This window comes from Saccostrea echinata, unplaced genomic scaffold, assembly GCF_033153115.1.
Source record: "Saccostrea echinata isolate AGI-Se365-2 ecotype Australia unplaced genomic scaffold, CSIRO_AGI_Sech_v1 ptg000001l, whole genome shotgun sequence".
NCBI lineage: Eukaryota > Metazoa > Mollusca > Bivalvia > Ostreida > Ostreidae > Saccostrea > Saccostrea echinata.
The window spans coordinates 53,405,980-53,419,073 of NW_026889750.1; the positions used below are offsets into that span (position 1 = coordinate 53,405,980).

Below are 13,094 nucleotides of genomic sequence, written 5' to 3' on the forward strand. Positions count from 1 at the left end.
TGGAATTTACTAATGCTTTACACGTATAAAGGGAGGTAGCTCTTATAACCTTAATTGAAATATTTTTCACCATCGTGAAGAGTTATCTTTCTTATTTAGCAAAATAATGAAATTATGGAACCAAGTCTACCTTACAACTGTAGGTCTTAAAATACGAAAATAAGCTATAATAATAAGAAGATTAATAAATTCCTAAAGATATGCTCTTTACAATTCCTCTGTATATGCCTCTGTCTTTGTCCAGGAATTTGCCAGAATTATGTAAACTGATGAAATTATAGAATACCTTTCTACAACTTTCTGCATGTCTTAAAACATCCAAACTGAATAATGTTTACTCTGAGTGTAATACATCTACTACCCCTTTTTTCTAAACACTTTTCTCAATAATAACAAAAAGTGCATGCATACTGGTATTATCTTCAAACAAAATTGTAGGAAAGATAACTCTTGCATGCACATTTCCGAATATAATAAAGATAATAGTTAACTCCCTTTCTACACAAGAATCAAAATTAATTATAAATAATGTAAATATACAGATACAGTTTTCACTGCATAGTATCAGTATTATTATGAATTCAGAAAATATTTATGCTTACCACTCACGAGTTGTAAAATTGAAAAACTAATACTAGATTCTTATACTCACATCATGAAACTATTTTATCCATGGATAAAAAATAAATACAATATGATCAACCATTATAATAAAATTAAAAAGGTTTCAAGATATTTCTTTTATCATAGAAGCATATACATTTGTATTTATTTAAACCTCGTTATCTAAAAGTCGATGGGACCTAGAAAAATCTTCGAGATATCCGAGGAATTGAGATATCAAGGGTAAATACTGAAAGAATAATTAGTTGGGACTTCCAAATCAGTTCACATATCCATGGTATTCGAAATATCAGTGTTCAAGATATCGAAGTTCTACTGTAATTATATATGCATCTACAAATCAATTGACTGATGAAGAATATTCTCTACAAAACAATTCATTTTGACTGAAAGTACCTTTTTAACAATGACTACAGTAAGCCCGGAACTAAACATCACAATAGAAAAATTCCCTCCAAAATTATAATCACATGATTGGAAACCCTGTATACCTGACCATAATTAAGCATAGGTATCTCCTCCAAAAATTGCTACAGTGCTTAAAAGTTAAAAATATCCACATGACAATTCTTAGGTTAATCAACTGCATGAGTACTGTAAATATATTCATAAATCAATTCATGTGTTACAAATAATTAATAAATGAATTCATATCATAATAGTTTAATTGATTGAAATTATATATCAATTAAATTTTCATTCTGTCACAATTACATTTACATTATGTCTGGAGTTTTAATTTTCTGACCAAGTCTTTAAACTGTAAAATATGACAACATTTCTGTCCTAGGCATTCCAGGGTTGTAATTAGCTGTGCACTGTCATTTCCGTCCTAGGCATTCCAGGGTTGTAATTAGCTGTGCACTGTCATTTCTGTCCTAGGCATTCCAGGGTTGTAATTAGCTGTGCACTGTCACTTCTGTCCTAGGCATTCCAAGGTTGTAATTAGCTGTGCACTGTCATTTCTGTCCTAGGCATTCCAAGGTTGTATTTAGCTGTGCACTGTCACTTCTGTTCTAGGCATTCCAGGGTTGTAATGAGCTGTGCACTGTCATTTCTGTCCTAGGCATTCCAGTGTTGTAATGAGCTGTGCACTATGAGGAAGAATCATGAAGGAGCCAGACTCTGCAGGTCAGCAAGTGGAGGCTGGTTTCCTTTATGTGCTCTTTAGTTTGGTGGCTTGTCAATCTTGGAAGATGGAATTGGGAAATGAGAATAGGGTTGGAATTCTTTGCTGCCTACAGAGAGACACAAAAACAGTCTCCATGCAGTGTCTTTCCTCCTGTCACTGTGGTTTTGGCAGAAAGACCAGTTACTCTTTTCCTTGAACCTGTAGAATATACCTCTCAATATTTTCTATGCTCCAGCTAGGGCAAATTTCTTTTGTTTCGATCAGCAGAAATGTTCCCTTACCTGGATCTTTGGGAAACCAGGATGGGAAAACTGTCCTCCATCTTGCTATATTTTATAATAAATGAAGGTATATGTCCACATGAATGAAATATGTAGTACTCTAAAAATGCTGACTACAGGTCTTTCAGTTGCTGAACTTGTGCAGTGGACATTGTGGCCTTTAATTGTCTCTTATAGCAAGCACATATCATGTTCTTAGGGATGTTGTCTTGTTCCACTGAATCCTTGAAATAGAATTGTACAAATGCCAATCATAACGATTTACCTGAAGAAAGAACTATATGCGGTATATGCACATTTTTGCCCCAACAAAAGTCATATTTTGAATTTCTTGAAATGTGCTGAATTGAATATATTGTGTGAGAAATCTAAATTAACAAAAAATATTATAGTTTCGAAGTAGATTATTGGCAACTTTTCTTTCTATGATGTCACAAACTATTAGGATTTTGTGTTATTTTTCAGAAAAAGGAAAAAATTTGACAAAATTTGTTCAATTTTTATTATAAAATTTATAGAGCAGGCCTGCTCAAAAACAATATTTACATATTTCATTGATATTATCATTCTACACATTATATCAAAATATTGAGTTGGAGCAGACCTGCGCTCGGTGACTTTTGCTCAAAATATCAACGTAATATACACTTTTTTTGTATAAATCATGGAAATTATGAATTTACATCATCTTTCTGACATCATATCTAACATATGGCATCATGGCTTATGAAAATATTCAGTGCTTTGAAGTCTGCAGATATTTCCCTGTTTTAGAACATTATTATATATTTCTCCATCAAAGTTTGATTTTGGGGGCAAATATTGGTCATTACTGAATATAGTCCCTTTTGTTTCCAAATTAATTTGTCAAAATTTAAATGTTGAAGAAAGATAAGTCTAAACAATTTCAATTTTTCACTTCAGAAAAGCACACAAACAATATGTACACAATTCTATTAGAATACTTATACTTCATCCAAGCCTTATTCTTCGGGTGTTGACTTATGTCCGTAGTTTACAGCGAGTGGTATAAACAGCAGCTACAATGAGGAAGGAGAGTAATTACAGTCTAACCTCGTTATCTCAAACTCAACAGGACCGAGAAAAAAATTCGAGATATCCGAGGATTCAAGATATGGAGGGAAAAATACTTAAAGAATAAGTGGTTGGGACTTCCAAATTAGTTCAACATATCCATGGTATTTGAGATATCAGTGTTCGTGATACCTATGTTCTACTGTACATTACATTTCAAATACAACTGTTATCTTTAGAATAAGTTGATCAGTACATAGATTTAATGTACAGTTGAGCTTCGATATCTTGAAACACTGATATCTCAAATACCATGGAGTGGATATGTTGAAGTGATTTGGAAGTCCCAACCCTTATTCTTCTAAATATTTTACTGTTACCCCTGAAATCTCGAATCCTCAGATATCTTGAAGCTTTTCCTCAGTCCCATCAAGTTCAAGATAATGAGGTTTGACTGTATTTAAAGTGACTCAAAAGAATCAAAAGACTTCAATAAAACTACGTGAACTTTCTTCAAATTTCACAATTTTAAGAAATCAGTTTTAATTGTTTGTGTTTCTATGTACATTCACAGTACATGTACCCTCATTTGAAATGGCTATTTCTTTTTGATAAAGGTATTAGACATTGCATTCTGGAAGTAAAATACATTTTTTTCCACATTATATTTTCCTAAAATAAATAAGTGTAACAGGTTCAATTATAATGCATTAGAATACACCATGAGGGTTCACATTGATCTGTTTAAGACCAGTATATGGTAATCCAATAGCCCTGAAATTGATAATAAATATAGTTATAAACACATGTAACTCTGTAATACAAGTAATTACAAACTCCAAACTTAAAACACATGATCGAGAAACTTAATATTCAACATTATAACATTATTTACTTATATGATAAACATATATACAGTGCAACACTCTGAGTAAAGGGCAATAACTCTTAATTTCAGCTGAACAGATATATACATGTATAGGGCTTTAAAGGGGGAAAAAAACCTACAAAATTGCAGGAAAAATTGGTTTTTGGTTATAGTTTGGTAAATCAAAAAGATTCATCAAACATCTTTTACAATCAAAAGCTTCATTTACTAATATGTGTGGATGCTAAAAAAATCTGGTGTTAGAAAATTCCCCTTTTTGGGGAAATGAGAAGGGGGAAGGGTAGTTGGACATATTTTAAGTAGGGATGTCAAAATATTTATTTTCCATAGTCAAATATTCGATTCCATTATTCGAACGATAGTCAATTATTCGGAACATTTTCTGAAAATAAAATTTTATTTCAGACTTCACTGGTATACATGACGTATTTATAACTCAAAAACCCTTTTACTTAAATATGTTTAAAAAGTAACATAAGAATATATGCAACGTAACGTTTGATAGCATGATTATATGAAATAAATTTAAAAATCTAATTCTCCAAAATTTATGATTTCCCATCAATTGAATTCATAAAATGGTCTGCACATGCAAAGTGAGCATTCAAAAATTGCTAGCCGATATTTTTTAAAGCTTATTATGAAATAAATTTGGGGGGGGGGGGGGGGGGGGAGGTAATTTCACACTATCCAAACACCAGGTGGTTGTTAAATTGTTAAACATTTAGTAACTGCTTATTCATTAATTGATTGCTCTGGCTTTCAGAACGTCCTTAATTATAAATAGTTTAAAAATGCAAGCGAATTGTTTTAATAATTATCGAAGCATCAAAACATGTCACAGCTATGGTTTGTTCCTTGCATTTGAGCAATCTTAAAATAAAAGATAATTGGTACATCGTATAAAATCAAGTCCAATTAATTATTTTACAAACAAAGCCCAGTATATATATTGATGGTTGATTTATTACAAAAACAACACAAGCAGTAACTGATAGATAATTCTCGCGGTAGTGAAGCATTTATAATAACTGTACTTTCTATACACACACGGAAAATCAAGTTTTTTGTAGAGGAAAATTATCTTATCAACTATCTTCAAGGAAAGACGGTTTCTCAATTTTGTAATGAGAATTCTATATCGTTATCACTCTTTAATTGCATTTTTAAAATTATAATATTCGAATGTCGTTTCATTTTTCGATCGTCAGTCCTTTCGACTGACAGTCGAATAGTCGATTATTCGTTGACATCCCTTATTTTAAGGTAAGTTTCCAGAAAAATAAACTTGCTTGTTGTGAATTTGTTGTCAGATGGCATAAAATTCACAACAAGCGAGTTTATTGGTCTGTATAGACGACTAGAAAGGAGATGGATAAAATTTACAGATTGGTTATAGAATATGTCTAGAATTAAGGAATGAAAGGTCGCTGATTGACCAATGCTGGAGAGTGGCGAAATACATCCCCAAAGTGTGCAGAAAATCTTGTGCCGTAAATGCACCATATTTGCAATACCGGATTTGTAGCGCGTCATGGTAAAAGACTAACATATAAAACCATAATGCTACAGTTCTGTAGCTGATCACAATCTAATTATTTTTTGATTTTTGCCTGGATTTTTCTTTTCAGTAACGAGTAAGTGACACCGTTTTGTCTTCAGCTGGAATGACTTCAGAACACTTTCAATTACCTCCCATCTCTTCTCGTGTAAAGGTGAGATAACTGAGATGAGAATACGTACACGTGACAAAATGGTGATTGAACATTGACACATACAGGTGAGAAACTGTATATATGATGTACTATTTAATCTAACCACACCAAAGAAGATGCATATCAAACATTTGAAACAAGAAAATTCAAAGAATTGTGGTCCCCCACTTTCGGTATCTTAATGGATGGGATGCCATTATTTATGGCATATTGTAACTGTCTTGTTTGTTTGTCCTGTCTTGTCTGTGCATCATACAAAAAAATACATAAATTATTGAAATAATAAGAGTTATAACAAAGATTATAGCTTCTCAAAACTACATCAAACCTCAAGATGAAGGTCATGAGGACTCTGAGGTCAAATTTCATAATACAGTCCAAAAGATCTTGTCACAAGTAATGAACATGTGAAAAAAATATGAAAAACCAGGGGATCTTGAAATAGGTAATGCACATATCAAATTAAATACCGTATCTTCTCTAGATCAAAAGTTAAAATTAGCAGCAATGTTAAAATTTTTGAATATTGGGTCAAACTTCAAGGTCATGGGGCTAAAAATCATAGTACATTTGGAAATTGTTTTTCACAGGTAATGCACATGTTAAATATAAATGCCCTATCTTTGCTCCTTCAGAAGTTAGCAACACTGATAAAATGTTTGAAAATTAGGTCAAAAATGAAGCTCAAGGTTACAGTAGTCAAATACCATAGCACATTCTGAAAAATTTTGACACAGTTTATGCACTTGTCAAATATGAACACTCTATCACATGTCATTCAAAAGAAATCACCAAAGTTAACATTTTTGAAAATTAGGTCAAGCATGAAGGTCAAGGGGTCAAATAACATAGCATGCTTGGAATTGTCTTGTCACAGGTAATGCACATGCCAAATAGGAAAGCCCTATCTTTTCTCAATCAAAAGTTATAAGCAAAGATAAAATTTTTGTAAAGTAGGTTAAACTTCAAGGTCAATGAGTCAAAAACTCTTGTATACTTGGAAAGGTCTTGTCACAGGTAATGGAAATATGTATTATGAAAGCCCTATCTTTTCTCATTAAAATTTTATAGCCAATTTTAGGTAATGTTAAATTTCTTGAAAAGTAGGTCAAACTTCAAGTTTAAGGTCATGGGGTCAAAAAATCACTGTATATTTGGAAAGGTCTTGTCACAGGTAATGTACATATATAATATGAAGACCCTATCTTTTCTCATTCAAAAGTTATGACCAAGGTCAAAGTTTTCATGACAGACAGACTGATAGATGAATGAGATTTAATGTTCCCTTCCTTTGGCAAAACGCAGCTAGGTTAAGGCTGTCCGAAGGCTTAATATGCATTAAATATATACTATTTTATATTGAGCAATGTTTTGATTTCAATTTGTAATCTATGTATATATATATATACAGTTAAGTTGTAAAGAAAGTTGAATAAGGTATTATAAAAAAGCATTTTTGGGATGTCACATGACTGTGTTGATTATAAATTTTCTTAAATGTTGCACAAAAATCGCATCAGCACAAGTGAAAAATAAAATTACTGTGAACGGATTGTTACATAAATCAATTAAACGTATTCTTGGGTATATATAAAGTGCTGGGGGCAAGTCTGAATTTTGTTTCATAAGAAAATATTTCACGAGAAATTCAACTTACCCACATACAAGGAGTCATTTTCCACTCTTCATCGCAATTTATACAAAATAGGATAAATTACATATGATCCCCCAGCAAAATTCAGTTAGAGGACATATTTCTCTAGTAGATTCACACGGAATATCTTCAATTAATCCTTATTATTCACTTGTGCCAGTCTAATATATATAAGATTTATAGATTCTAACTCTGTCTACAGACACGTTAGGGGGGCATTTCACATTCTTTTTTTTCAATTGTTTGAATACGTACATGTTAGACAAGAAAAAGTAATAACGATATTATACTGCAAATATTCACCATCATTACAGCCTGAAAGCAACAATCCAGACACATGAATTAAACATCAACGTAAAAAAAAATCTACATGTGATGTGAGAGGAATGTAAAAGTTATGACACTTTCCCCGTCATATCAGCTCAAGTATGCAGTGACTTGACGTCATATGCCATTATGACGTCATATCTAGGTAGTTCAGAGAAGTTACTACGGCTGGCACACTGTGAAATTCTTCGGACAGCCTTATCCTAGCCGCGAAGTGGGGGACAAACCGGACAATGAAAAATTAAGTCACTGAAATCTTTATTTCAAGGTTGACATGATTTTCTCTCTTCAACACTCACTCTGTTTAATATTATGATATTCATATATTATATTTGATGGGTGTAACAGGTGCCATGGTGGGCACTTCACTTATTGGTGCAAATGTCAACTTCTTACAAGACTTATGTTTTTTAAGACTTCAAAAACTTTGAATCATATGAGATGCATGAAATGAAAATTGTCAGATGAAAAGATTCTAATTTCAAACTTCATTTACAATTTTATTCAATTGAATTATAATATTTTGAGTTACTGTTCCTGGCTGATGAGCAGATATCCTTAATATTTATTATTATATAACATTAAAATTGGTAAGGTCATGCAGACAATATTTTAATATTCTAGCTAATTCAAGTCTCTTGCTATTCTATCTTGCTTTGCTGAGGCTGTTTCATCAATGGCAAAGGAATTTAAGTCCTCAGTTCATGCAAGAAACAACTGTTGAATCTGCAATGTCACAAATACCCGAGATTGAATCTCACACTTTACCAGTGACAGAAAAATTTAAGAGCAACAAGTATTTTATTTTTTAACCCTTCTCTCTCTCTCTCTCCATAATGTTGATCATTGATTCCATGTCTTGCTGACAAAAATTCAACAGTCAACTGATTTAAAGCAATTTTTAGGTGTCGGTGTCTACATAGTTGTCAACAACAGTATAGTAATGCAGTTCTGCACCCTAACATGATGAGGTCTGTACCTATACTGTACATATATACATAAATTGATGTGTTCAAAATTTAGCGCAATCACTGGGTATTGAATGGTTGGCTGATCATGAATTAGCATTACACACGACCACACCATGAATTGTACAATGTATTCATTTCTGTATTATTAATGGTATTCATGAATTATAGTGCATTGTTGTCCATACTAAAGCCACTAAAATATGAAGCCTGCTTTTATAAGTACACATACAGTATATGAATGAAAGAAAAGTACATGCATTATTAAATATAAATATGATGACACAAATATATCCTCTTTATAAAGAAATTTCCTTCAATTTTTTGCCCCCAGGACTTGAACCTGGACCTCCTCAGTGCAGAATACAATTTAGATTTTTTTCTGCATATTTCAATATTAAACTTGGATTCCCTATTGTGGCCCCGCCCTACCCCCGGAGGGCATGATTTGAACAATTTAGAATCTACACTACCCCAGGATGCTTCCACATAAGTTTCAGCTTTTCTGGCCCTGTGGTTCTTGAGAAGAAGATTTTTAAACATTTTTTCTTCATATTTCAATGTAAAACTTGGATTCCCTATTGTGTCCCTGCCCTACCCCTGGGGGTCATGATTTGAAAATTTAGAATCTACACTACCCCAGGATGCTTCTACATAAGTTTCAGCCTTTCTGGCCAAGTGGTTCTTGAGAAGATTTTTTAATGACCCCACCCAATTTTTGTCTTTTCTTGGTTATCTCCCCTTTGGAAGGGAACTAGCCCTTCATTTTAGCACTCCTCTTTACCCAAGAATGCTTTGTACCAAGTTTGGTTAAAATTGGCCCAGTGGTTCTTGAGAAGAAGTTGAAAATGTGAAAAGTTTACAGATGGACGGACAGATGACAGACACGGGTGATCAGAAAAGCTCACTTGAGCTTTCAGCTCAGATGAGCTAAAAAGGGATTCTGTCCTGTAACCAATATTATATCAATAATAAACTGGCTCTTTAATTACCTTGTATGTCTATCAAAGGTCAACAAGTAGAAATACGTTCTATTTCCATAAGTGAACTCTTCAAAATTAGAGGCGCGTTTGGTTGTCTGACAGGGACAGCATGGCGTTGCGGATAATACAAAACATGCCAATCTCAATCCAATTTTTAATGTTAAATGTATTTGTCATTCCAATTAAAGAATAGAAGAACTAAAAGACATACGTAAGAGAGCGAGAACCCTAAATTTATCATCCATTAATAAACAAGAAGTCTGTGAGCCAATGCTCACTAATAATACCTCCGCTCTGATGTGGATAAACAAGTTCAGTTACGGAGAAACACAGGGATAATCAAGAAATTGACATCGGATTTGTAAAAAATGAATCCCATTGTATGGCATGCCTAAATAAATATTGTGCTAAAATTTCAAGCATCTGCAATGAGTAGTTGCTGAGAAAACTACGACCCAAATTTGTTATGTATGGTACGGACAGACACATGAATAAACAGGAAGTTGACATCGGATTTGTACAAAAATGATGAATCCCAATGTATGACATGCCTAAACAAAGAGTGTGTTAAAATTTCAAGCACCTGGGATGAGTAGTTGCTGAGAAAACTATGAATAAAATGTTTGTTATGTATGGTACCGACTGACACATGGTTAAACAGGAAGTTGACATCGGATTAGTACAAAAATTAATCCCACCATATGGCATGCCTAAACAAAGACTGTGCTAAAATATCAAGCATCTGCGAAGAGTAGTTGCTGAGAAAACTACGACCAAAATTTGTTATTTATGGTACAGACAGACGCACGGATAAACAGGAAGTTGACATCGAATTCATTCAAAAATGAATCCCACCATATGACATGCCTAAACAAAGAGTGTGTTAAAATTTCAAGCATCTGCGATGAGTAGTTGCTGAGAAAACTGCCACCAAAATTTGTTATGTATGGTACGGACAGACGCATGGATAAACAGGAAGTTGACATCAGATTAATACAAAAATTGATCCAACCATATGGCATGCCTAAACAAAGATTGTGCTAAAATTTCAAGCATCTGCGATGAGTAGTTGCTGAGAAAACTAGGACCAAAATTTGTTATGTATGGTACGGACAGACACACGGATAAACAGGAAGTTGACATCGAATTCATACAAAAATGAATCCCACCATATGGCATGCCTAAACAAAGATTGTGCTAAAATTTCAAGCATCTGCAATGAGTAGCTGCTGAGAAAACTGCGACCAAAATTTGTTACGGACAGAGAGACACACACACAGACGGACAGACAGACACACAAGGGTAAAACAGTATACCCCCCCCCTCCTTCGGAGCGGGGCTTTAAAAATACGACATTTCCGAGGCATGTGTATTGTATAATAAATATATAAATAGGTACATACGATCAACAATAGATATAAATTGATATCGTTGTCATTCCTACTCTTGATGTATATAAAGTCCACAACAATAAATTATTTCATTTGCATTTTCTTAAGATTTGTTCATCGACATTCAACATATTGTTTACATGTTTATGTTACGTTTGTCCCTGAAATCCCGCAAGATTTGTACATTTTCCGACTTTTTCACAAAAGAGCGCACTAAGAAGTATAACTCTTCCATATTAGAAATAGAACGTATTCAAGAATATGGCATATAAACATCAAACATATAAGATATACAAAATAGGTGTTTGTATAAAGGCTTCTGGACGGAGACTGAAGCGTCAGGGGATAATGCGGGGCATCAGGACATATGCCCAGTATGTGGGTAGATCAGGGTCAGAGGTCATAACAGTAAGGAGAATGTGACATATGTAAATAAGGCATTTTCACTACAATTTACTGTGACAATCACATTTAACTTCTTTTAAAAAATAAAATTAGTTCTTTAGCTTTTTATCAATTCTAAGTGAAAAACTGTCTACATTATGAATTAAATTGTTGCAGCATTATTAGTTACACGGTCTGTTGGGGACCTAATACATAGTCATACAGGGTTTGAAATGGAAATCCCTATCTAGCAAGGCTAAAACCCACGGGGTTATCTCTCTTTTATCAGAAATTTAAGATGTGACCAATGGGTATATGGAATAAAACCCAGGGTAAATCCCCAAACACTCTTGATAAAACCCAGGGCAAATCCCCATACACCTTTGATAAAACTCAGGGCAAATCCCCATACACCTTTGATAAAACCCAGGGTAAATCCCCATACACTTTTGATAAAACCCAGGGTAAATGCCCATACACCCTTGATAAATCCCAGGGTAAATGCCCAAACACCCTTGATAAAACCCAGGGTAAATCCTCGTACACCCTTGATAAAACCCAGGGTAAATCCCTGCCCATCCTTGATAAAACCCAAGGTAAATCCCCATACAACCTTGATAAAACCCAGGTAAATCCCTGTACACCCTTAATAAAACTCAGGGTAAATCACCCTTGATTGAATGTGGATAACAATTTTATTTCCTGTGTACCCAAATAAATTCCTTTTACATACAAGTCCAATCAACTGTGTTTCAAGCTATCGATGAGATTTACTATGTGGTACAATGCATCATGACGTCATGTTATTTTCATTTTTTCTTAGAGAAACTCTGCATTCTAACATCATGTTATTTACCCCCCACCCCCCCCCACCCCCCCAGCTCAAGTTGGGTGTTCCGAAATTTCAACCAGTTTGCTAACCATTCAAATCTTGTGTTACAAGCTAGACCAATCAAATCTTGTGTTACAAGCTAGACCAATCAAATCTTGTGTAAAAACTAGACAGGAAATCAGATTTTTTACCTGTGGTGAAAGGATCTGAGTAAGCAGTGTCAGCGAATCCCCTCGCTGTGTAAGCCGGAGTCTAATGTAGTACTTAGTATTCTGTATGAGTGGACCATTACAGTACAGCACATTATTAAAATCTGCCTCCACACCAATCTCAAACACTCTAAAATTCTTCTCCCTCACGCTCGGCTTGGACCGAGTTTGACTGAAGGAAGATGTTAGCTGGAAGAAGTCTGCCTGGTTGACCTTGATCTTGGAGTTGATCTAGGCAGATTTCCAGTCGGGCAGGGTGCTGGTTTTGATGTGCTCCTCATCAGGGTCTGTGGCTATAATTACTGTATAGGCCTGTAGGCTGCTCTTATTTATCAGAGAAGGCATTTATAAAGTTGGCTGTAATGGTCAGGAGAGGGTCACAGTTTTATACCTCCCAAGATCAGCTGCTTTGGTTTTGTTTGACTCAAGATCAGACTGTCTTTGATTTGTGGATCTAAAAATTTTGTAACAAATAAGCACTTATTTCTTTCCTGCTAGGTAACAATGTCAAGGATCAATTACAAATCATAGATTAAAATAAGGTACAGACAGTGTGCAAGTGTAACTGTGTATCTGTGAATTTGATGTTTATTTACTCATAATTCTATGCAAAATTAAAAACAACAAAGTAAGTGTATATGTATGATTTAAAAAATAAATTTCAGAGAGT

At 34.0% G+C, this 13,094-nt stretch overlaps 1 long non-coding RNA gene across 1 annotated transcript; it reads right to left on the reverse strand.

The window, feature by feature from the left end:
• Nucleotides 1-603: 603 nt before the first annotated feature.
• On the reverse strand, nucleotides 604-12,513 carry LOC133180910 (uncharacterized). Its single transcript, XR_009720413.1, has 3 exons — nucleotides 12,407-12,513; nucleotides 2,985-3,077; nucleotides 604-2,261 (listed from the first exon to the last, which is right to left on the reverse strand). It is a non-coding gene; the product is annotated as an uncharacterized LOC133180910 (long non-coding RNA).
• Nucleotides 12,514-13,094: the final 581 nt, after the last annotated feature.